Here is a 25,933-nt window from a genome sequence, read left to right as displayed (position 1 = left end):
GGTGGGTTCCGTAAAGGCCGCTCCGCCACGGACAATCTGGTGAGCTTGGAGTGGGCCATCCGTGCTGCCTTTGCCCGCCGTCAGCACCTGGTCGCTGTCTTTTTCGACATGCGGAAGGCGTACGATACGACATGGCGTCATCACATCCTTTCTACGCTTCATGGATGGGGTCTTCGTGGTCCTCTGCCGATTTTTATCCGCAATTTTCTGTCGTGTCGTACCTTCCGCGTGCAAGTCGCGGCCTCGTACAGTTCCTCCCACGTCCAGGAGAACGGTGTGCCACAGGGTTCTGTTTTAAGTGTCTGTTTGTTTTTAATAGCCATTAATGGGCTTGCTGCGGCCGTGGGAAATTCTGTCTCCGCTTCCCTGTATGCTGACGACTTCTGCCTTTACTACAGCTCTACTGGCATTGCAGCTGTTGAACGTCAGCTACAGGGCGCTATCCGCAAGGCGCAGTCTTGGGCTGTAGCGCATGGGTTTCAGTTTTCGGCAGCCAAGACCCGCGTTATGCATTTCTGCCGGCGCCGAACAGTCCATCCTGAGCCGCGGCTTTATCTTGCCGACGAACTGCTTGCTGTGGTGGAGACCCACAGGTTTTTGGGGGTGGTTTTCGATGCCCGGTTGACTTGGCTGCCTCATATCCGGCAGCTCAAACAGGCGTGTTGGCGGCATCTCAATGCTCTGTGATGTTTGAGCCACACCCGCTGGGGCACCGACCGCTCTACCCTGTTACGGCTCTACCAGGCGTTAATCCAGTCCCGCCTGGATTATGGGAGCCTGGCTTATGGCTCAGCATCCCCATCTGCGTTACGGGTGCTGGACCCAATTCTCCACAGCGGGATACGCCTTGCCACTGGTGCTTTCCGCACCAGTCCTGTGGACAGCGTACTAGTGGAGGCAGGTGTCCCTCCACTGTGGTTCCGACGCCAACGTCTGCTGGCCGCTTATACTGCCCATGTTCTAAGCTCGCCCGGGCATCCTAACTATTGTCTCCTGTTCCCGCGATCGGTCGTCCATCTGCCAGAGCGTCGGCCCCGCTCTGGTTGTACAATAGCGGTCCGCGTCAAAGAGCTTCTCTGCGGGCTTGGGTTTTTCCCTGTTCCACCTCCTTTCCGGGCGCCTCTGCGTACACCCCCGTGGTGTGTTCCTCGCCCTTGCCTTCGGCTCGACTTGCCACAGGGCTCGAAGGTCTCGGTCCCTCCAGAGGCCTTCCGCCGCCGCTTTTTTTCCATCCTGGCCATGTATCAGGGCTCTGGAATTGTTTACACCGACGGTTCGATGGTTGCTGGTCGTGTCGGGTATGCGCTAACTCTAGGGGACCATTCCGAACAACGTTCCTTGCCGGATGGCTGCAGCGTTTACACTGCTGAGCTGGTCGCCATCTTTCGTGCCCTAGAGTATATCCGCTCCTGCTCAGGTGAGTCCTTCGTTATCTGTAGCGATTCCCTGAGCGGTTTACGAGCTCTCGACCAGTGTTTTCCTCATTCTCGTCTGGTGATGGCTATCCATGAGCCCCTGCATACTCTTGCGCGTTGCGGCCGCTCTGTGGTCTTTGTGTGGACCCCCGGTCATGTCGGTATCCCGGGCAATGAACATGCTGACCGCCTGGCGAAGGAGGCCACGAGACAACAGCCTCTGGATGTTGGCCTCCCAGAGACTGATTTGCGGGCAGTCCTCTGCCGAAAAGTTTTTGCGATTTGGGACGCTGAATGGCACGATCGGATCACGCACAATAAACTCCGTGCCATTAAGGAGACGACGACTGTGTGGCGGTCATCCATGCGAGCCAACCGCAGGGACTCAGTCGTCCTTTGTCGGCTCCGCATTGGCCACTCCCGGCTGACACACAGTTATTTACTGCGCCGGGAGGACCCTCCTGTATGTTGCTGCGGGGCGGCTTTGACAGTGGCCCACATTTTGTTGGCCTGCCCCCTTTTAGCTGTGGTCAGGCAGACATTTGCGCTGCCTGATACGCTCCCTGCCCTTTTATCCGATGACCCTGTTATGGCTGGCTTAGTTTTGCGTTTTATTCGGGCAGGGGGTTTTTATCGTTTACTCTGAGTGTTTGTTCTGTTCTTTTGTGTTGATTCTGGCCATTGGCCTATGCTTTTAAACTGATTTTTTAACGTGTTTCTAACTGGTTGGCTTTTCCTTTTTTTATTTCTATGGTCGGCCAACCACCGTCACACTCTGTGTGGTTTTAGTTCGTTTTGTCTTGTCTTTGTCTCAGTTTCTGTTGTTCTGTATCGTCTGTGTTCTATTCTGTTCCTCGTTTTTATTCTCTGTGGGTGTTCTTCGTATTTGGAAAAAGGGACCGATGACCGTAGCAGTCTGGTCCCTTTGATCCCCAAAACCAACCAACCAATCTAAAGCAACAATTTATTACTTAACAACTGAGATGCGATTACAGTTAGTTAAAACTGTTTGTAGCCATGTATACGTGTTCTCATTTGGTTTCACCTGTTACTATACCTATTATGTGAAAGTCACTGGATAGATGTTGATTTACTATCAAGTATGAAAATACCTTGTCATGATCTTGTCCTTAACATGTATTAGATCTACTGTGTAATTGGAAAAGGAACAATTATCAGAAAAAAAATTTATAATGATTAAATTACTAGAATGGCTCTGTCTGTGGAGCATAAAGAAAATAGAATTTTATGTTGGAGATAGTTATTGGAACAGATGTGTTCTGATTCCCAGGATTTAAGACTCGCACAGTTTTATTTTCATGTAATTTTCTACCACTTCAATGACTAAATATGATTACCAATGGTTTGATTATTCTTTTGCCATCCTAGAACAATAAAATAGGGATGATATTTGCTACATGTCTGGTGTCTGTACAAGTCATGCTTTCTCCTTAGTATAGACACAAGGTATTCTTTGTAACAATGTCAACACAAATCTGAACTGTTCAATACTGCTGAATGTTACAGCAAGTCAATGCTTTTCAATACATATAAATGTTAGCTTACAACCTGATTCTTAATGAAAACTGTTTAAATTTCTCCAATACCTTGTTGAAAATATTCTAATGATTCATGTGTAATGAGTTGCAAAGGAAAAACTAAAGATTGAGGATTCATATTCATGACATCTACTTTCAATTGAAGACTAGTTGATTCATTAATATGTAACTGATGAGGGAATATATATTTATCATACCTTTAGACTGGCTGAACTAACCATTTTACTCCTAGTACTAACCCATTCATATTTAACAACTAGTACTTTACCCTTTTCCTTAACCTATGTTGGAAGTTGCCTTATCTGTGCCCAATTTTAATTACTGTCTGATCTGATGTCGCTACATCGTGTCTAATGTGTTGATGACCAACAAGAAATATGTCCACTAGTTGTTGAGCAGTACGTGTTCTGGAAGCAACCTGCTGGTACTTAATTTGCCAATGAAAATCTGATTCTACAGTGGCATGTGGCCATGGAGGCTCTCAGTCTCTACAAGATGATGCTGAAAAATTTGGGATGACGACTTTCAAGCTATGAGAAGAAGGTGCCTTTGACAGCTATTGTGGGCAAATCCCTTTATCCATCCTTGTGGTTTCCTGACCTGAAATTTACATGTTGGCTCAGTTGTTCTAAAGTCAGAGTTTGTCTTGTAAAGAGATGAGGACGTTTGGTTATTTAAAAGCAGTGCCATTTAAAAAACATATATGTATCTTTTGTCTTTGCCTTATATAACATTTTGTAACATTATAAACACATGAAACATGTCCTTTAACTTAATGTAAGACTTGTATGTGCCATGACATTTGGAAAAGGAACTTCTGTATCACTTGGCTGAGATTCCAGTAACTTTAATTTTATATCTCAGACCTGCTTCTTGTTTAATTTTGAAAATGTAACAAAAAGAAAATTCTATTGTCATTGTCACACTTGACTCTGTGATGTTTAGCAAATATATTGATGCATACGAAAGTGCTTCACATAATGTGAACATTGTGACACTTGGATGATCCACTCAATGAGGCAGTTGACTTTGTTTATTTTTTTGATGTCAAATAAGCTGCAGTTCAAAGCATTTGGCAACCTTATTTCTATTTTTTCATGTTTATGTAATAATATATCTATGAGCAGCAATGGATATCAGAGGAAAGCAGTAATTCTGTACCTTGCTTTAGTAATTTTCATGTATATGTCTCAGATATGTCACAGGTTCCAATATTATATGTTTATGTAATTGATTATGTTTGATAAGACACAGATACTAGAGGGACTGCTTGTAAGTCAGATGTTAGATACTAGCATTCATTACTTGGTCAACCAGTTCAGCATTGTATTTGTCATTTACTCTGTCCAACAGAATGCTATTTGTTGGCGATTCATTGATCAATCAATAGGGAGTGTTGGGGTTAATTTTTGGGGACTGGGAAGGTGAAGCTGTGGCAAGTCCATTCTGCAGGGAATGCTGAACACTCTTCTCCCTCCGGTACCACAGTTAAGTACTGGAATAGAGGGGGTCCTGGGTAGAGGGGGTACCTGTCTTTGGGATCTGTTGTCTTTTCTTTTTTGACTCCAGTACTCGTAACCTTCTATTTCATTTATTACTTCTCATTAGAGTACCAAGCTATCCTTCCCTCTGTCCACATGCATATGTCTCTATTGCTGAGACCCTTCTAATTTACCGTGTCAGCTTTATTAAGTAACTGAAACCTATTCTATAGGAGGATCCAGGGAACAAACTAGCATTTCTGCATTATTAGGTGTAACCATACTCCGTCTTACTATATTATTTATTTATGTCTGATTTTGTTGTATGTGGTCACCCAAATGATAAACATTTACTTATGTATTTACTTTGCTATATACTAGCATCTGAATCTTATGTTTCATTTATTACTTCTCATTTGAGTACCAAGTTATCCTTGTCTCTGTCCACATGTATATGTCTCTATTGGTGAGGCTAGTCTCATTTACCCTGTCAGCCTATTAAATGACTAAAGCCTGTTTTATAGGATGTATGTATATATAATGCTCAACCGCATAAGTGTCATGATGTATCTGTCACTTATATACCAATTTAACAATATATTATGCTCAAACCAACTTACCAATGTATAAAAGCTATTCATATTATTGTCATGATGTATCTGACATTTATGAACCAATTACCACTGTGTAATGTTCAACCATAAAATTGTCATGATATACCAATTATTTATGATTCATTTATTGTGTATTCACACCTAAGTGGTGAACACTTACCAATGTATATTGCCTAACCATGTTTTGGTATGATGTACCAATAATTTATGAATCATTTATTGTGTATTCACACCAAAGTTGTGAACACATACCTGTATATAAGGCCCAACCACATAATTGTTGGTGCTGTTTCAATTACTTATAAAGCACAACCAATATGATATATTAGTCACTTATATTGTCATTGAGAGTTATATGTAACTGCACTCTTATGTATCATTATGTTACTTAATGTTTGAATGATTGTAAAGGTAGGAAAGTGGCTTTGGAAGTGTCTTGACAAATGCAAAAATGGAAAGATTGGACATTAGTGAGACATTTCATGCTACATATGTAGACTGAATTATGTAAACTGCTGAGGAACTATACTCCAAGAATTTACTTGTACTATATTATAATAATATATTTGTTATTCAATATTATCAGTAAATGTCAATATAAATTTCAGAGACCTGTGCTGTACCACTTTAAAAAAAAATTTGTACTAGTACGATTTTAGTGATATGTTATCAAAGAACAAGTTAAAACTACAATATGAGATTTAAGTCAGGAAATGTTTAAATATGAACAGTTGGAATTTTGCTGAACTGAACTATTCTATTCAAAACAATAAATTACACAGTATATATGATGGTCATAAGGAGTGAAGTATGAGCCTGAGCCACATTTCAGCTTTTTACAACGAAAAGCTTCTGACGAGCAGAGATCTACAGTGTAGTTCAGTTCAGTGCTCTTCATTGCACATAGAAGAGACTGAACACTTTGTTATATTATAGTCAAATACTTTGTGTACTTGCCAAAGATAGGAGGTGGTTAGATACAAACTAATATGGATTTTGAGTGTTGTAGAATCCAATACTAACACTCGTTCCACAATGTATCGTCAATATTGAGAAAGAGTTATACACACCAGTGTCTCCATTGCACTCAGGAGAACCCAGAGGACCTAATGACAGACATCCTCATTTTCCTGTTGTAATACACGCTGCAGACAAATTCTGTGAATTAACTTGTTCTTTCTTTGTGCTATTAATTAATATAGTTGAACAGGACACAAAATACTCTGTGATAATGTTACATATTTGGTTGTACTAATTTTTCACAAATTCTTTGTTCATCCAATTGATTGTAAAATGAGGACTGTTACGTAGATTTGTCAGAAAGGGTTTTGTTCAACTTTCACTTGCACAAATCCTTTTGGGCGTTGTTGAAACATAACAGTCCAAGCAAAACTTAAAAAATGCATAAATTTGAACCATAAACAGTAGTTTCTGACATAGAGGTGTATGGAAATATGTACTTGTAAAAAAGTAATGAAGAAAATAATTATGGAATCTTAATTACACTAATGTGTAGAAGTCTGTTAAATGGTAGGAACATTTTATATGATATGAATCTTCTGTAATTAGTAAATATAACAAGTGTATTGTTAACATTTGATACCTAAGTGTTTATACTTGCTTCAACTTGTATTGAGATTAGAGTTCACTCATGTGTTTAATATATAAAAGTCTAGGTAATCATTAAAATATGTCATTTGTTTTAGGATGTGAGTTTAAATTGTTAATTAATGAAATAATAATTTCAAACAATGCTGAGGATTGTTCGCAATTGTTAAGAAAGTATAAATACTAACAGCCATGTTGGCAAGGGGTCTCAGTCTGGTTTTGGTTTTTGAGCATGTAGCTGCTCCTTTTGTATTGTAAATATTGATTGCCTTTGTAATTATACTTTAATTTTGTTTTGAAAGTATAATAAAAAACTATGAAACTTAATGCAAGCTTAAACTAAATCAACTCTCCAGTAGTTGTTTCACAGTGACAGTAAATATTATCAGGACCACGACTGCAGCAGATAGAGAGTAACTATGATCAACCCTATTATTACGAGTAGTAAGAGAAATTTTATAATACATATTGATTAAGTACTAGGCATAATACTGCAAAGGAATATGAAATAGAATGAGCACTTTAGTACACTAATAAAGAAGAGGAATGTCTGATTTGGGTTCATTGGGAGAATTTTAGGAAATGGTAGTTCATCTATAAAGGAGATTGCATATAGAGTATTCTTGACTGCTGTTAGCATTTGGGATCCTGACCAGCACAGGTTAAAGGAAAACTATGAAGCAATTTAGAAGTGTACTGATGGATTTTTTACATATCAACATGCAAGAGTGACACAGATGCATCAGTAAGCTGACAGAAGAATCATTCTGCTACAGCCAGTGTAGACCTATGTTTCACATAATCAGTGTGAAGACAAGATAAGAGAAATTAGGGCTTGTACAGAGGCATACAGATACTCTTCTCCTTCTCACTCCATCTGCTAGTGGAACAGGAAAAAAAAAAAAAAGAAAGAGAGATTACTAGGGGTTTAGTGTGGTTGCTTGTGGAGTATGTATGAGGAAGTACCTGAGTGAGATCACTTGCTTAGGATTGTCAAGGAGTGATCCAATCCACGTATTTGAACACTATGGAAGATGCATTTTGAACTGAGACAAATGCTTGTGTAAAATATCTGTTGTTAATTGTTAATTGCCCTTCACATTTAATGAACAATCAGGACATGATGGAGACAGAAAGGTGAAATCAACATAGAAAGTTAAGTATAAATGACATGGAAAATTTTCCGAACATCAGTAAATTTGAAACCAGTTTATAGAAAAGAATGATATCTTATGTGCAGGGGAAAGGAGGCAATTGTGGAAAATTTTGGTTTTATGGATATAACTCTGAATATATTAATAAATGAGGGTTTTAACATAGATTTATTTTAAATTTAACTGTTTCAATCACTTCACAAATTTACTTACTTGTTTTAATACTGATATAAATAATTTCCAGAAAAACTGAAAAAAGATGACTGCTTTCTGAGACCAAAAAATCACAGATATTGTGATACTTATCATGACCAGAACTTTCCTCATGGGTTCACATTTGGCACTGTACTCAGGAAAATTTTGGACCACAGAACATGTGTTCTGTGTCTCCACTTGCTATTTCAGAATGCATTTTCACCACCTCATCAGTGGAATCTGCCAAACTACTGACGCCAGTGATTCAGACATAGTGAAGCTGCAGCTCTTCCTCCCATACAAGCTCCTTCAAGATCTTTTTTGTCTTCATCATTTCTGGTAGAGATTGATGCAATTCGACACCTTCTTGCTGTGTGTTATAGGTGATATGTCGTAGGGCCTCCAACTAACTAGGACAGCAGACCAACCTGGCGAAAGAAAATGCTTTGTGTTTATTTATGAAGTGCAGATTGTTTTGAGCCTTGTCGAGAAGCAAACCAAAGCCTTGTTGTAATAGAGAATTAATAAATTCTAGTAATCTGCTTTAGTTCCACCCTCATCTAGCTGATCCTGATTTTCTTGCTCGAAAGGACGTTGAGTAGGTCTATTCCCAAGACTTCTATCATTTGCAGCAATGAACTCAAGATTGCTGAAAACATTTCTGTTGCACAGGAAAATGACTAATGCTCAACACAATGATGGCAATTTCACCAGTCAGAAATTTTCATATAGGCTCGACCAAAGAATTCTACAGTGTTAGTTGGTCCTAGTGTCCTGTTATGTGCTCAGTCTTTCCCAGATCTCTTCACAATAGTACGTCTTTGGCAGTCCCATAAACATTTGATCCAGTGCCTGGATCTTATCGGTGCAGTAAGAAAGGAAGCTAATTAAATGAACATGATCAATCCCATCCAGTTCAGCTACCTGAGTGTTTTAGGTGTGACTGTAGTTGCCATCTAAGGTGAGAAGTGCAGGAGACTTCATGCTCGGATAGGTTTTGAAAATGAAATGTTCAAACCACTGCTTCAACAGGATGCTCTGTACCCAACAAGAGGGATAGGACACGGGAAAAGACCCACATGATGCTCCTTTCATTTACTGCTTTTTCATGTTTTTTCTTCAGGAAGCTACATGATTGGAGCAATGAAGGAACCATCAGCACTCAAGCCTGGAATGACTGTAATGAATGAGCCTCCTTGTGTCACTGTGAGAGCTTCTATCTGGCTTTCCAAAGCAATTTATGAGGCAGAGATTTTGCTTTGAATGACCAATAAAATGATTCCATGTCACACTGAAGAATTTCACACTATTTTTCAGTTGAATCTAGAGACTCTGGCCTGTGATGTGCCAATTGGATTCTGCTATGATAAAATATTTTTGTGTCTCCTAAAATATGGTCTCAGTCAAACCCTTTTGGCAATCCCAGTCCTACCAAAGGGATTGTTGATACTGTACCTAATAGACAGCTGATAAGCCATCTAGCTAATATCTCTTTTTGTTAACTCACAGAAAAGAGACCCCATCCTTAGGCAGTAGACAATTAGCACCTCTTGAAGATTCTCTGATAACACAGTTCTCCATGCTAATTTTGTTGTAATTGCATCCTTCTCATCAGAAGTTTCAGACTTAGCCAGCCAAAACAGTGTCATCCAAGGGATATGACACTGTGGGAGCTTCCAAATATCTCATTTTCTTTTCCATACTAATGTAACAGTTTTTTTCATTTGCTCCAAATCCAGTTTCTTACAATGTTGTTGGTCTTGTGCCACATTTTTCTTGTGACTTGGTGTTACTGAGGTATCAAAAAACATGGGGACCTTATTAGCAGACTATATTTTTGCAGTAATTGTTTAAAATATATGAAACAATTTGAACATCAGAATTATGATTTAAACAGTCGTGTAAGCATTGAGGGGTTTAGGAACGCTAGCAAGCCAGAGTGGTCCATTCAGTGGATGAATGACTGCTAGGACCTTCATGTGGAGTCACAGAATAGATGTACTTTATTAAATTTTCTATCTGACACCATCCTGCACTGTGTGCAGTCAAGGGTGCTACTGCAGGTGCAGTTTTCTGTGGCCTGATGAATCTTCCAAAACCCCAACCAAGTTTACAAACATAAATAGATTTATAGTAGAAGATGACTATATAGAATCTATGAAGAAAGCTGTAGAAGAAGCAGTAATAGAAAACAGTGGTAATGGAGACTTGACTGCAGAATTCTATGGTACCTGGGATAAACAGGGACACACCTCTCTTCATCCTGTAGTATTGGACATCAGTATGTATAAAAGAGAAAGCTTTACATGTAGCAGTAATATCTAAAAATTGTAGATGCCCAGAAAAAATAGATGTACACATGAAATAATTGCACAGATAAATGTAGTGACAGGTGTGGAGGAATGGAAGTGGCTGATGTTGCTAGTCTATTTCAATGTTCTGTTGCGTGTGATAAAGTGTGATACGTGAATTATGTTGGTGGCAGTAATGCTAAGAGTTTCAGACATATTCAAGGACTAAATTCCTATGTGATGATGTTGTAGTGCAGGAATTTGAGTGTATTGGAAACATACAGAAACAAATGGGATCAAGACTTTGGTGACTGAAAGCTTCATACAAAAACAGAAACTCAGTGAAGGTAAAAGATTGGATGGGAAGGGAAGGTTAACTGACAGTGTAATTGATAAAATACAGAACTATTATGGAATAGCTATTAGGCAAAACACACGCAGTGTTGATGAAATGGAGAAGGCTGTTTGGGCTCTTTTCTTTCATACTTTTACAAGAAATGAAAGTCCCCATCATTACTTGTATCCCAAAGGAGAAAGCAACTGGTGCAAGTTTTATTTATTTATTTATTTATATATTTCATGTTCCATATATCCATATGGGAACATATCCCTGGATATAGAATGAGTCAAGGTTTTTTACAGATTATTATTTTGTGCACATGTACATTGATCTTATCATTAGATTAAAGAAACTGTGAAGTTTAGCATATACCCTTACATATTATTTAAGATACAGGACATCTGAAAGATTATAGAGTCATACCTAAATTTGGGTATTGTTCTTAAGTTATACAGGCACCATAGACAGACATACATAAATTTGGGTATTGTAGTAAGTTACACTGTACTTACAGAGTATGATTAATCAATTGTAGAGGTCACAAAGTAAGATTTAAGCACAAACAAGAGATTCTATGCATTTTTGCTAAGAAATTCATCAATACTGTAACAAGATTCATCTAGAAGGAAATGCTTCATATTTTCTTCAAACTTTGGCATGTTTCCAACCAGTTCTTTAATGTGCAATGGGAGGGCATTAAAAATCTTGGTGCCACTGTATAAAACCCCCTTTTTGTTTTTAGCTCATAATGGATATCCAGTTTCCTTTGGGTGTTATAACTGTGGTATGAGCTATTGATTTTGAATAAGTTGCTATTTTTTGAAACAAAGCACATCAGGGAAAAAGTATATTGGGCAGGCGTTGTAAGGATTTGTACAGCTCTAAACAGATCCCTGTACAAGTGCCTAGGATGTACTCCACACATAACTGTAATTGGTCGCTTCTGTGCATGGAACATTTTTTTTCCTATTGGTTGATTTCCCCAAAATATTATACCATAGGCCATAAGTTGGTGAAAATAGCCAAAATATGCAGTTTTTATTGTGCTCATTCCCTAGTGTTCGAAATTATTCTTAAGGCAAATGTTGCCTTTTGCACTTCATTTTGCTATCTATATGCAGACCCAAAAATTTGAAGGACTCAACCTTCAAAATCTCATGCTTACCCATTTTTAGGTTCATTTCATTAGTAACATTTGTGTTAGAAGAGAAATGAATGTAATTTGTCTCTTTTCGGTTGACTGTAAGGCCATTGGTTTCAAACTTGTTTGTCAAATCTGCAAAAGCTTTCTTTGCAGCCTCATTTGACACATTCCCTGAGAGATTATTAACTGATAAAGTGGTGTCATCAGCAAACATGATTATTTTCCCATATTCTGTACATAGTGCTAAGTCATTTATAAATATTAGAAAGTGCAGTGGGCCCAATACTGAGCCTTGAGGTACTCCCGCAGTAATGTAGCCCCATTCTGAAGATACCTGGTCACCATGCAGTCCTTCCAAAATTACTTTCTGCTTTCTACCACACAGCTAGGATTCAAGCCACGTGCCTACGGTTCCACCCATTCCTAGAGTCCTGGCTTTACTCAAGAGAATATGGTGACTTACACTGTGAACAGCTTTTGACAGGTCACAAAATATTCCAACTGTCATCATATTATTATTTATGGCTCCCATAGCATTGTCAACAAAGGCATGTATTGCATCCACAGTTGATACCCCTTTCCGAAAGCCAAACTGGCTACTGCTGAGGATGTTATATTTACTAAGATGCTAAACCATTCTGCTATGTATCAATTTCTCTAGTACTTTGTAGAAAACTGAGAGTAATGAAATTGGTAGATAGTTTGTAGCCTCAGTCTTTTCTCCCTTTTTATAAATTGGTCGTATAAGCCCATATTTTAGCCTGTCGGGAAAAACATCTTCTTCCAATGATGCATTACTAATATGGCAGAGGACTGTACTTATTTCTTTACAACAGTATTTCAGTACAACAATGGATTGTTGGTGAAGAGTACACCTATAAACATAGTCTGCCTGATGTGGTAATGGAGGTGATAAAACCTATTTGCAGAGACTTAGGAGCACCTGAACTGTTGAAAAAGTGTGTTCATGGAAAAACCCCAATGAAAGTGTAAATAGTGTCACATGGTCTAGAATCCCCAGTACTGTGCTTGTTGGAATAGAAGCATTTCATTTTGGCATGTATGATGCGGTTGCTACTTTCAATGATGGCAATGTTGTAAGGTACAAAGTATTTCCAGGTATGGGAATGAAGATAAATTTCTACAGGGTATGTATGATGCTTGCTTTAGACAGGAAACTTCAGGCTGCTGAAAGGATTGTGAATAGCATAGAAATACAAGCCAGAGTAAACAGGATGAGGACAAAGAGAAAGCTGTGGGAGAAGTTTGCAGAAGATGAAGATAATCCAGACTGTGGACCTGGAATGCACTAAAAAAGTAATCCAAACTTTGTCACTCAATTCCTAAAAGTTTTATTTTTTCATACAAATTACGTGTTTTCCCAGGATCTACAAAACAATTTCACTTCAAATTTTCAGAAAATGCTGCATGGTCCATTTTGTATAAATTAACACAGCCTTTTTCCAAAACCCTGTTCACTGCTAAATTTATAAACAAAAAATGGCACAAAAAGTAGTGAAGTTTTGTTACCGTACAATAGAAAAAATTTAATCTCCAACAACTGAATTGATATTTTTAAAAGTCCCTTTCTCCTCTTAGTACCACTAGGGTCAATATGACCCCATAAGCACATTTCAAACACATATCTCCCTTGTTTTCAAAACGATTATTTTTAAAAATTATGACTTTGTTTCTCTACATTACTTGTATGCAATTACATATGATTCAGTTTTACATTTACAACATATTAAAATGTATTTATGGGCTCTGCACAGAGTACCACTGGGGTCAGCATGACCCCAGTCTAAAGTTTTGTTTTGTTTCTTGAATGTAACATTATGAAAACAGAATGATGAATATTATGTTGAATACATGTTATACAAAACACCTGCAACAATGAAACAAACTTTTCCCACTTGTTATTTATACCCTTTGTTTCCGTTTCTTCCCTCAGATGTTGTTGTGTATTGCCTCAGCATGTGCAAGAACTACGTTATGACTACAAAACAGTTGAACAGTGCTGAAATACAAGCAATTTTGAACGAAGAAAGGAAATAGAAGATACACCATCTGATGACGATGAATAGTTCGATGCTATTATTTCTTGAGGTAAAGAATCAACTGAAGATTCTGATGAAGATGGAGATTTGGAAACTTTACTTCCTGAAGTTGTGACATCTAATAAAACAAAATGTTCTCACATACAAGTATGCACCTCAAAATGTACTGGAGAATGATGAATACAAATTATACTGGAACAGAACCATTATAACAGATAAAACACCACCACATAACAAACCTGACATCATGCTCACCAATAAAAAGAAGAAATTAACACAACCAATCGAAATATCCATACCCAATACAACAAATATACAGAAGAAACCAGGAGAGAAAATTGAAAAATGCATCCAACTGGCTGAGGAAGTCGAGGAAATGTGGCATCAGGATAAAGTTGACATTATACCAATTATACTATCAACTACAGGAGTCATACCACATAATATCCACCAGTACATCAACACAATGCAGCTACATCCAAACATATACATACAACTACAGAAATCTGTAATTATTGATACATGTTCAATTACCCGAAAGTTCCTAAATGCAATGTAAGATATACCGTACAGTTAAAAGGAAGTCACACTTGATCAAGGTCCGCGTCACTTTCCGTTTTTAACCAGACATAATGTCTGAGAAAGGAAAGAAAATAATTATAATTATAATATGTAAGTACATATGTAAAATAATAATCCCATTGTTTGTCAGGTCGAGAAATGGAAATGAAACATGGGGGAAAAAATCCTGTTACATCACGTGGGAAACAGCCAGTACAAAATGTTTGAAGACAGCTCCAGGTCACATGAGGCATACTATAAGGAATGTAAATACTTTTCAGTCGGTATTTGAATTATTTATGAAGCCCAGCATTTTCCACATTATTTTAAAGTGGACCAACAAAGAAGGTAACATTACTCTTAGTACCAAATGGACAGATCTTTATAGAGAAGACTTTGTACATTCCTACAAGAATAGGCAGGACAAGAAAGCATTCAAAGGTCACAATGAGGGCATAGTGAATTCATGGAATGAAGAACATGGCTGACCTATTTTCAATAGTTCTATGGCTAGGAACCACTTTACAGAAATATCACACTGTATTCGGTTTGGTGATTCTCAGCACTCATGACAGAATCATAGTCCTGATAAATTGGCTCCTATAAGGGATTTATTTGAACACTGGGTAAGCACATTACGGGATGCATGCACGAGAATATTACAGCTGATGAACAACTGGTAATTTTTAAGGGTAGGTTTCCGTTTCGTCATTACATCCCCTCAAAACCTGGAAAGTATGGTATAAAGATATGGGCTGCATGTGACAGCACTAATAATTCTGTCACACACCTGCAGATGTACACAGGAAAGGGAAAAGGCCAGCTTAGAGAAATAAATCGGGGAAAAAGAGTAGTGTCATGAATTGACAGATCATTTAGCCAGGAGTGGTAAAAATATCACAATAGATAATTTCTTTACAAGTTTTTAGTTGGCAAAGGAACTAGAACAAAAACAAATGACTCTGCTAGGAACACTAAGAAAAAGTTATTGTGAACTATCTGCAGAATTTATCGAAGCAAGGGGAAGAACTGCAGCTTCATGTCTCTTTGGATACCGGGAATCAGCTACAGTAGTCTCCTATTGCCCAAGAAATGGTAAGATAATGGCATTTCAGAGAGGAGATAGGTGACAGTGAAGCAGCAGAACCTGTTATAATCCTAGACTATAATGCAACTAAATCAGGTGTAGACACAATGGACAAGTTTGTCAGGACCTACACCACAAAACGTATGACAAGAAAATGGCCTATGGCTATTTTTTATAATATTTTGGATATTAGTGCCCTAAATGCTTTCATGGCTGGTCTTAAATTGTGACTGGAATAAAAAGTAAAACTACAAAAGAAGAGAACTTATTCTGGAACTGGGAACAGGTCTAGTACAGAAAAACAGAAGTCAGCACAGCAACGCTTCTCTTCCTCATCCTCCTCCTCCTCCTTCAGCGTAATTACATATGGGGGCAAAACATGGAAGATGCTCTCTATGCAAACATTCAGTGGATAGACAACAGTCAGAAACATGTAGAAGATGCTTCTCGTTTGTCTGTAACCAACATTCAGAGATTTCTCATTTGCAGTTGCTAAGTGAGCTGTCATGTAAAAAAGCTCAACAACTGGAGCTGTCAACTGTCTACCACAATGAAGAACCTGCACCCAGTGTAACATGTCATCTCTACATATTACAAAGTGTCAATTTTGTGCCTCCTACCACTGACTGGAGTATTTTTTGCTGTGTGAGGAGGTCGTATGCATCCAGCTGTAACTTTCCAAACAAATGAGGAGGTCCAGAAGCTTAGATTCTCCCCCCCTGCATTAAGTTGCCTACATGGCATAAAACTTCACGTATTTTGATGTAATTCAAACAACACATTACAGCAAACTGCTGTTCTCAAGTTATTCTGTGATTGCCAGCAATTCCTGAATGGAAGAAATTTGTGTGTAATAGAACTGTAGAGAAAATTCTGGGAAGGTATATCTGCCTGTAAACGGGCAAGAACAGCATACAAGATGACGAAGAATCAATTTACCTCATAGCAGTACAGAACATTGTGCAGAGATATATGTAGATCCCCCCCATAGTATTTGTTTTGCTATTAACAAAATCAGTCCCACATACCATGTAGTGTCAATGTACTTTGTGGGAAACAGATAACTCCAGACACGTCTACACACAGTGTCACTGTTGATTTGTAAGTGTAGCTGTGGAGTGTAGTCAAAGCTTTCTGAAATGACCTGTAGTTGTATCTTGTGATGTAGTGGGATACGTAGACTGGAGAATCACCTGCTTGACCTTAAATTTGAAGGCTTGCGAATGAGCAAACTGCACACCCACAATCTGGTAGTGTACCTCTTCTCACATTACCACAATCACACTTCTCCATCTCCACCTGGATGCATGCTGGAACACAATACATTTCCCTTAACCCTTTCACAGCTGTGGGCACATATACACATCCTGCTATGCCATTTCCTAGTTTATGTGGAATCATGTACTTGCACACTCAGGTTCTCCTACAGTGCTGTGGATCACTGAATGTGCCCTAAGCTGCTGACATCTCACTGCTGTGGATGAGTTACTTCTGTATCTTGCAAAATAAAAAAGTTACAAGTATTTATTGTGTGGTGTCACCGCCAGACATCACACTTGCTAGGTGGTAGCCTTTATATCGGTCGCGGTCCATTAGTATACGTCGGACCCGCGTGTCACCACTGTCAGTGATTGCAGACTGAGCGCCACCACACGGCAGGTCTAGAGAGATTTCCTGGCACTCGCCCCAGTTGTACAGCCGACGTTGCTAGCCATGGTTCGCTGACAAATTACGCTCTCATTTGCCGAGATGATAGTTAGCATAGCCTTCAGCTACGTCATTTGCTACGACCTAGCAAGGTGCCATTATCAATAGATATTTAACTTGTGATGCCTGTACCGTCAGACCCATGTTCTACAATTATGGATTAAAGTTAAGTATTACATCAACTTCGTACTTTATTTGCTACTAAAAATTCCCTTAACTGTTCCAGACCTCACGAGAGTCTGCGTGAGCTTAAGGCATGCCTTTCCGCTACCTCACAGTGGCTTGGCTGTCTGGCCAAGTCACAACATATTGTATAATGTATGTGTCTCATTGTGTGTGATCATTTGCAAAAAACCTTGCTTCAATATATTGAATCATTTGAGATAAGATGACTGTTAGGACCACACAGTTTGTGATGTACAAGGATATGAATGGGCATGTTGCATGTGAAGGTCTTCCAGATATGAAACTTAATAACTGGAGAACAAAATGAAATACAGTCCTCCCCAGAATTTTAAATAAAATCTCAGTATCTTAGCCCATACACTGTAGTGAATGTAATGTTGATAAAATGTAATGTTGATAAAAATATGCAGTGCAATTCTACTTTTGTAAACTCTTTAAAATTTCATGCAATGTTTTACTTAATTTGTTGCAGCACAGTATGATGGATAATGAAAAGGAACACAGTTCTTTATGGAGTGAAGGTATCAGACTTTAAGATGTACAAAAGACAATTTTTTTTTTCACCTAATATTTTTCAAAAGGTTGGATAAGTATTTCATATCAGCCAGAATGCTGTCTCTCAGCACAGGCACCAGCATTTGTTGAGCAGTGAAACCAAAACAAAAGTTGTCTCATCACAGAATACAAAGACTACATCTCTAGCAGTGAGAGGATTAATACTGCTCCACTGCACTTAGATGGCATATATGCATTAAATATTTGTTCCTAAATTCACTTCATTTAATGCTAAACATTAATGTTTCACCCTTAGAACACTATACTAAGTTTACAAGTAAATTAAGTGAAAATAAATGCACATGTCTCAGGTCTTAATTTAAGCTTTTCTGTCATCCTTTGTAGCATTTGAAGATGGCCTTTCAAGGCCAAAACCAGTTAAGATTGTGTCATAAAGTGATGGTCGGGTATGGAAAAATTCTGGATTATTAATTTTAGTAAGGTATTTTTTTTTTATTTTTGACACAATGTGGAAACTGCTAATCCTAGAGAAAAATGAATAGGACCTTTTTGTAGCAAATTTAATGTTTTTTTTATTTTTATTTATTTATTTATTTATTTATTTATTTTACTGGTCAGCATGTTTACTAGAAGTAGAGTTATTGAAGTAAAATATAGAAAAGTAAACATGGTATCCCCCCACCAACCCTGCCATCAGACGCTCACCACCACTGGTGGGGATTTTAAGTCTATATGCTGTTTATATCACTCCCTCCTAGTACAGTACAAAATTTTGTGAGTAAACTAATTTTTCCCTTAATTTTTCTTTGTTGACTGGACTATATGCTCAAATACCATTTCTGTGCAATCCTTTAACGTATGTGTGCTAACTTCATTGCCACTGTTGTCATTGGTGTATGAGCAGAATTAGTGTCTTCATGAGAAATCATCAAGTATATTCTGCTACAGTGGTCACTGAAGGCCCCCCACATCATGAACCATGGTCCTTGTCTAGGTGGTGTGGCTTAGGTACCTTAGCAATAGAAAGAGGTCAGATTAATCCATGGTTGCTGAAGGAGGAGAGTACCCTTTCAAGTAGTTGCAGGGGCAACAGTCTACATGACTTGATCATTCAATTGTGCGAAGTCAGTCTGCATGTCCTTGATGTTCTGATACTGCAAGTGTGTGAAAGTGAGGGAAAATTAGAGCCAATACTTCTCCTGTAAGCATGCAGGTCTACTGCATGACCTAATGACAGGGCACCCTATTGATAAAATATTCTGCTGGTAAAATAGTCCCCACTGCCTCCCCCCCCCCCCCCTCCCCCACCCCTCAAAAAAAAAAATTAACAAAATAGATTTCCAGGTAGGGACTGCTAATGAGAATGTCATGTTAAGGGAAAAGGGAGCTATCACTCTAAGCGTTGGTGTATGGATTGTTTGGACCTTAATTCAGTGGGGGACTGATGACCTTAGCTGTTTAGTCCCCCTTAAACATCCCAACAACCACCACCACCTTAATTCAGGTTGTGACATTACAGAATTTAAAAATGTAAATAAGGGGTATGTTAAAGCTAGAAGTAATGAGAACTCGTGAAGTGCTATGCCAAGGAGGACATGCCTAACTGTTGGTCAGGTTGGTTCAGAGTTCATGAACACACAATTAAATAAGGATAGTCCAAAAGTAGGCTTAAAGCCTTCTCCACTAGCAGAAAAATATCTTTAGTCATCTTCAGAAACATATGTTATTTTGAATCAGTTGACCAACAATATTAATGAAATGTTATTTAAAAAAATTAATGGCTAGATTTCTGAAAAGAATGTTGTATGTGACACAGTGTCATTTGAGGCAAACAGATGATAAAATGGAAGTGTATGATACACAGGTTTCATATTTTGTAAACTAGTAATGAAAAGGAAACTTGTACACTATTTAACTACAGCATGGTACAAGGAAAAGTTGTTACACTTTCATGTGTGTTCTCTTTGTGATAATGAAGACAGGACATCTTAATAGGTATTCTAAAAAATACATGTAATTCTTCAGCTACGGTGTTTAATGAGCTCACTGTATGTACGAATGACATTTCATTCATTCAGATAGAGATGAGTTCAGACATCTGTGTGCTGATGTATTTTAAGAATTATTGGTGTGGCTAATTGAGTCCTCGCCACCTGCTCTAGCTCTTAAAGAAGCACATGGGAAAGAAGGAACAAACACATCTGTATGGCAGCAAGGAGTAAGTAATTGAAGTAATTGTGGATCCATCACATCTGAGTCATCATCAGATGAGAAAACTACAAATAATGGTTAGGTAGATGGGACAAAGGCCTCATCATCCCTTGGTGTTTCATCATGTTGATGGTTCTATGAGGTTGATTCAAATGAAAACCTTAAAAGCCTTATAATATTTTTAATTGGAACAGTGAACAAAACATTTATGTGTATTTTTTTATAGGCTCCCTGGTGTTGAAAACATGTATTCCACAAATGTGGAAGTGTATAGATATTACGATGAAATAATTATTTTGGCCATGGGTGTAGCCAGTTGTGCACTACAGTTTTGATCTCTTCGTCATTTCTGAAATACTTGCCTGCCATTGCTTGTGAGAATGCATCAAACAGATGAGTCTCTAGGAGTGATGTCTGGTGAATGAGGAGCATGTATCGGACATTCAAATTTTATTTCCCAATAGTCTCAACTGTCTTATGAGCTGTATGCAAATGGGCATTGTTATGCTGTAGCAGTATTCCTGAAGTCAAAAATCCTCATCATTTACTACTGATTGCAGAGTGAAGTTAATTTATCAGCATGTCTGAATAAGTAACTCTGGTTAACGTCACTCCACTACCCACATAATGCTCTAAAATTACTCAATTTGCATTTCAGAAGAGAATGAGCATGATTTTTCCAGCAGACAGCTGAGTATGGATTTCTTTTAGTTTTGGGGATGAGCTGTGACACCGTTCCTTGTTTGAATTTTTTGTTTCTGACTGGCAACAGTGGACCCAATTGTCATTGCCTGTCACATTTTTTTCCCAGAAATGAGTCACCTTCAATGTAGAAATGATGCAAAAGTTCTTCATAGGCATTATTGTGATGCTCTTTTGATTCAGCAATCAGCTGACATGGCATCCATCTTGAAAACATCTTATCAAAGTGCAGTACATTGTGAACAGTATTCTGTGTTGAACTAATATTAATCTTCAAACTTGTAGCAATTTTTTTCAGAGTTAGGCATCCATTATCCATTGAAAGCTCCTCCTCTAATAAAATGTTCCTGTCCATCACTACACAGTAAGTGAGCACTGGTCTGGGGCATCTTCAACAGAAATTAGACCATTTTTTAAACATCCTAAGTCATTCATACACTTGCTACAATGACAAACACCACTGCACTGCACTGTCATTCTGTATGAATTTCAATTGATTTAACACCTTCACTACAGAAAATGTGGATCACAGATTGCTGCTCATTTGCAGTGCATGTTGACAGAGGGGTGGCCATCTTGTTGTGGATGGTGCTGCCTTCTGTCGGTCTTTCTGAACCCCAAGGAACACTACTGCCACCTACCAACCCCAGAACACACCTTCCCAAAATTTTGTTGAACATAAAAGGTTTACCTTTCAATCATCCTCATATTTTGTATCCCTAAAGATTGTTACACCCATTTCTCTGTACATATTCCCACTGTCACTCATTGATCCTATAGACAGAGGATGCTACATATTTCCATTTTGTGAAATGCACAATTTTTACACTGCAAAAACTTAAAACAAGTTGCCAAGCTATATATGGCTTTCAGTTATTTTCAAGGTCTGACTGAATATTTGGGCAACTTCTTGTAGACAATACTTCATTACAGACAACTGCATCATCCATGAGAAGCGTGAGCTTACTAATGTCAATGAGGCCATTAATATACAATATGAACAATGAGGGTCCCAATACATTTTCCTAGCTCACACCTGAATTCACTTCTATATATTTCAATAACTCTGCATCAGAGTAACTAGTGTGTGCTTTCTATCAAAGAATCTTCAATCCAGTCATAAATTTTGCCTTAGTATCAAAAGTATGACCATTGGAGAATAAGTGTAGATGTAGTACCGAGTCTTACAGGTTTCTGAAATGTAGAAGTACTGCATCTACGTGTCTTGATTGACTTGCGGCTTTCAGTATGTCAAGTAAGAACATGTGAGTTGGATACCATTTGATCAATGCTACTGATTTTCAGGGAGGAAGTAATTATGTTACAGATACTTCCTTACATTTGAGATCAGAATATGTTCTAAGATTCTACAACAAAAAGATAAAAGTTGAGCAAGCTGTGATGGAGACTGAGGAGAAAATTGGAAAGGGGATTGAATGAAGGTGAATAAATACAAACTTTGAGGTTTACAGATAACATTACAGTAATCAGATGACAATGCACATGGGGGTGCAATTGAGTGCAGTGTACAGTACCTGAGAAGGTGAACATCAACAAAAGCAAAACAAGGTAATGGAATATAGGCAAATTAAAGCAGGGGATTATGTTAGGAAATGACACTACAAGTATTGTGAGTTTTGCTATTTGGACAGTGAAATGGTTTTCAAAGTAGAGGGGTGATCAAATGCAGATTGGTAATAGCAGGAATAATGTTTATGAAAAACGGAACAGGTTAACATCCAGTAAAAGTTTAAATGCCAGGCAGTTTCGTTGAGGTATTTTCTGTAGTACATGAAATGTGGATGATTAGCAGTTTACAAAGAGAAGAGAATAAAAGCTTTTGAATTGTGGTACTATGTAAGAATGGGGTAGATTAAATTACAAGTTGTGGCATAACTTGATTAAAAGAAGGGTTCAGTTCATAGGACCCAATGAGAAGCATCAAGGAGTAGTCAGTTTGGTAATGGAGGGCAATGCAAGGGACAAATATAACAGGTGGAGATGAAGTCTTCAGTAAAGAAAGAGGTTCAGATACATGTATGTGGTAGTTTTGCACAGATGGGGAGGCTTGCACTGGTTGGACTCGCAAGGAGAGCTGAATGAGACTAGTCTTGAACACAAGAACAACTACAATGGCAACAGTCACCCAAGGTTTCATGTTTTGACCTCTTCCAAATCAAGCATAATTCTTTCAGTATTTCTCTAAGTACTATGCAGCAGTCCATGTTTCCATCAAAGTTGCTGTACAGTGACTGTGTATGCTGGAGCATCCATCCCATCACAAACTCTTCTTCTAGGATTTGAAGAACAAATATCTTGAGCTGGAAAGAGAATTTACAAAGAAAAAGTGAAATATCAGGCAATGAAAACTCGTAACTACATTTTGTTAAATTTTACAGTTTAAGCAAAAATGGATTCTTAAAAAATAATATAAATTGATATAGAAAGTTGCTATATGTGTAACTATATAGTATAAGTCTAGTTATTGACAGAGTAGGGAAATCCATGCAGTTTTAAATCTCTCTTTGATTATGGAGTTACTGGTTACTGGAATTCAGTGTTTTTCATTGCCTAAAATTGATACATGAAATGTTACTTTGACTTTGATGACATGAAAAAGTGCTAAATATAGGCCCTGTTGCCTTGGGAACACTAAAGATGGTAGGTGAGAGAGTTTGATTGCAAGGAAGCTGTTTGCACAATGCTGAATCAGTTGAATCCTTCACTTTTGGATGTCCGTAAAAGGGCAGTTGCAATAAAAAACAGAAGGAAAAGAAAATGGCAAACAGTGATGTAACGATAACTTCTGTGAAGTTTGGAAGGTAGGAGATGAGGTAAGAGTGGAAATAAAGCTATGAGGGCAAGTCATAAGATTAGCTTGGTTCCCTCAATCAGTCGCACTTGTCTGTGAAAGGTGAAGCTCCCGTCTTTGAGTCTTGGTCTGGCACACAGTTCTGAACTGCCAGGAAGTTTTGGATTTATAATTTGTACCAATACAGTGATGAGTTTGAAAATCATTGCATAATTTGTACTGTGATAGTGATTAAGTGTGTCTCATTAGACATTGCTTTGTGTAAGGTTCACATTGAAACTGAGGTCACCGACAGTGAGACACTTGTGCCAATAATGATTATAAAAGGTCTAAGGACAACAGAAACTACACTCATGCTCATAAACTAAGAATAATGCTGTGAAACAATGCTCTGGTGGGTGGTTTGATGGTTTAAATTACCTCGGGGTATGACCATGCGGTGCATTTGACCTGCAGTTGTCCCACGGTGGCGCTGGCAGCAGTCCACGTATGCAGAGGTGTGTTGGTGCATGTCAGAGTACAGTGCAGCGAGTAAGTGTGCAGACGCTAATGGCGACAGTGTGTTGAAAATGGCTCAAAGAACACATATTGAAGACATTATGAGGGGTGGAATACTGGGGCAACTGGAGGCTGGTCAAACACAGCAGGTCGTAGCATGGGCCCTCCGTGTGCCACCAAGCATGATCTCAAGATTATGGTAATGATTCTAGCAGACAGGAAATGTGTCCAGGCATTACAGTATGGGACGTTCACAGTGTACAACACCACAAGAAGACCAATCTCTCACCATCAGTTGCTGCAGACAGCCCCAAAGTACTCCAGGTAGCCTTGCTTGGGACCTTACTGCAGCCACGGGAACAGTTGTCTCCAGACACACTATCTACAGACGACTGAACAGACATGGTTTATTCACCCGGAGATCTGCAAGATGCATTCAACTGACCCCTGGTCACAGCAGAGCCCGTAAAGCCTGCCATCAAGAACACAGTACATAGTCATTGGAACAATGGTCCCAGGTTATGTTCACGGATGAGTCCAGGTATAGTCAGAACAGTGATTCTTGTGAGGTTTTCATCTAGCACAAACCAGAAACCAGATACCAAACCCTTAATGTCCCTGAAAGGGACCTGTATGGAGGTCGTGGTTTGATGGTGTGGAGTGGGATTATGATTGGTGCATGTACACCCCTGTATATCTTTGACAGGTGAACTGTAACATGTCAGGCATATTGGGACATCATTTTGCACCAGTATGGCTCACTGCGGTGGCCACGTGGTTCTAGGCACTGCAGTCTGGAACCAAACGACTGCTATGGTCGCAGGTTTGAATCCTGCCTTGGGCATGGATGTGTGTGATGTCCTTAGGTTAGTTAGGTTTACTTAGTTCTATGTTCTAGGGGACTAATGACGTCAGATGTTAAGTCCCATAGTGCTCAGAGCCATTTGATTTTGCACCAGTATGTCTGTCTTTTCAGGGGTGCAGTGGGTCCCACCTTCTTCCTGATGGATGATAATGCACAGCCCCACCATCATGGAGGAGTACCTTGAAACAGAAGATATCAGGTGAATGGAGTGGCATGCCTGTTCTCCATACCTAAACCCCATCGAGTACGTCTGGGATGCTCTCGGTCTACGTATCCCTGCACATCTTCACACCCCTAGGACACCTCAGGAGCTCTGACAGGCACTGGTGCAAGAATGGGGAGCTATACCCCAGCAGCTGCTCGACCACCTGATACAGAGTATGCCAACCTGTTGTGTAGCCTGTGTACGTGTGCATCATGATCATATCCCATATTGATGTCGGGGTACATGCATAGGAAACGGTGGTGTTTTGTAGCACATGTGTTTTGGGACAGTTTTCTCGACTTATCGCCAATACCGTGGACTTGCAGATCTGTGTTGTACATGTTCTCTGTGTGCCTATGCTATTAGGGCCAGTTTTGTGTAGTGCCACATTGTCTGGCACCACATTGTCTGGCACCATATTCTGCAATTATCCTTAATTTATGAGCATGAGTGTAGTAGGGGGATTTACTTATTCAGTAAACTAGATACAGAGGTAGTAATATTATTTCAAATAGGGACTGGAAACATTTAACTCTGGGCATGAGGATGTAGTGGAACTCTGGCCGAAGCTCAGAATAGTTGGACTAGTACTGGGTGGATATACACCTGGTAGAACAGTTTATGATGGGAGGGACTGTGTGTGATTTGTGGTCTCTTACATAAACTTCAAAGAAACTGAGATTCTACATAGTACACATAGAACAAAGCATAGTACTGTAGAC

The sequence above is a fragment of the Schistocerca nitens genome, chromosome 8 (assembly GCF_023898315.1).
Source record: "Schistocerca nitens isolate TAMUIC-IGC-003100 chromosome 8, iqSchNite1.1, whole genome shotgun sequence".
Classification (NCBI taxonomy): domain Eukaryota; kingdom Metazoa; phylum Arthropoda; class Insecta; order Orthoptera; family Acrididae; genus Schistocerca; species Schistocerca nitens.
Note: the sequence above shows the minus strand (reverse complement) of the source record.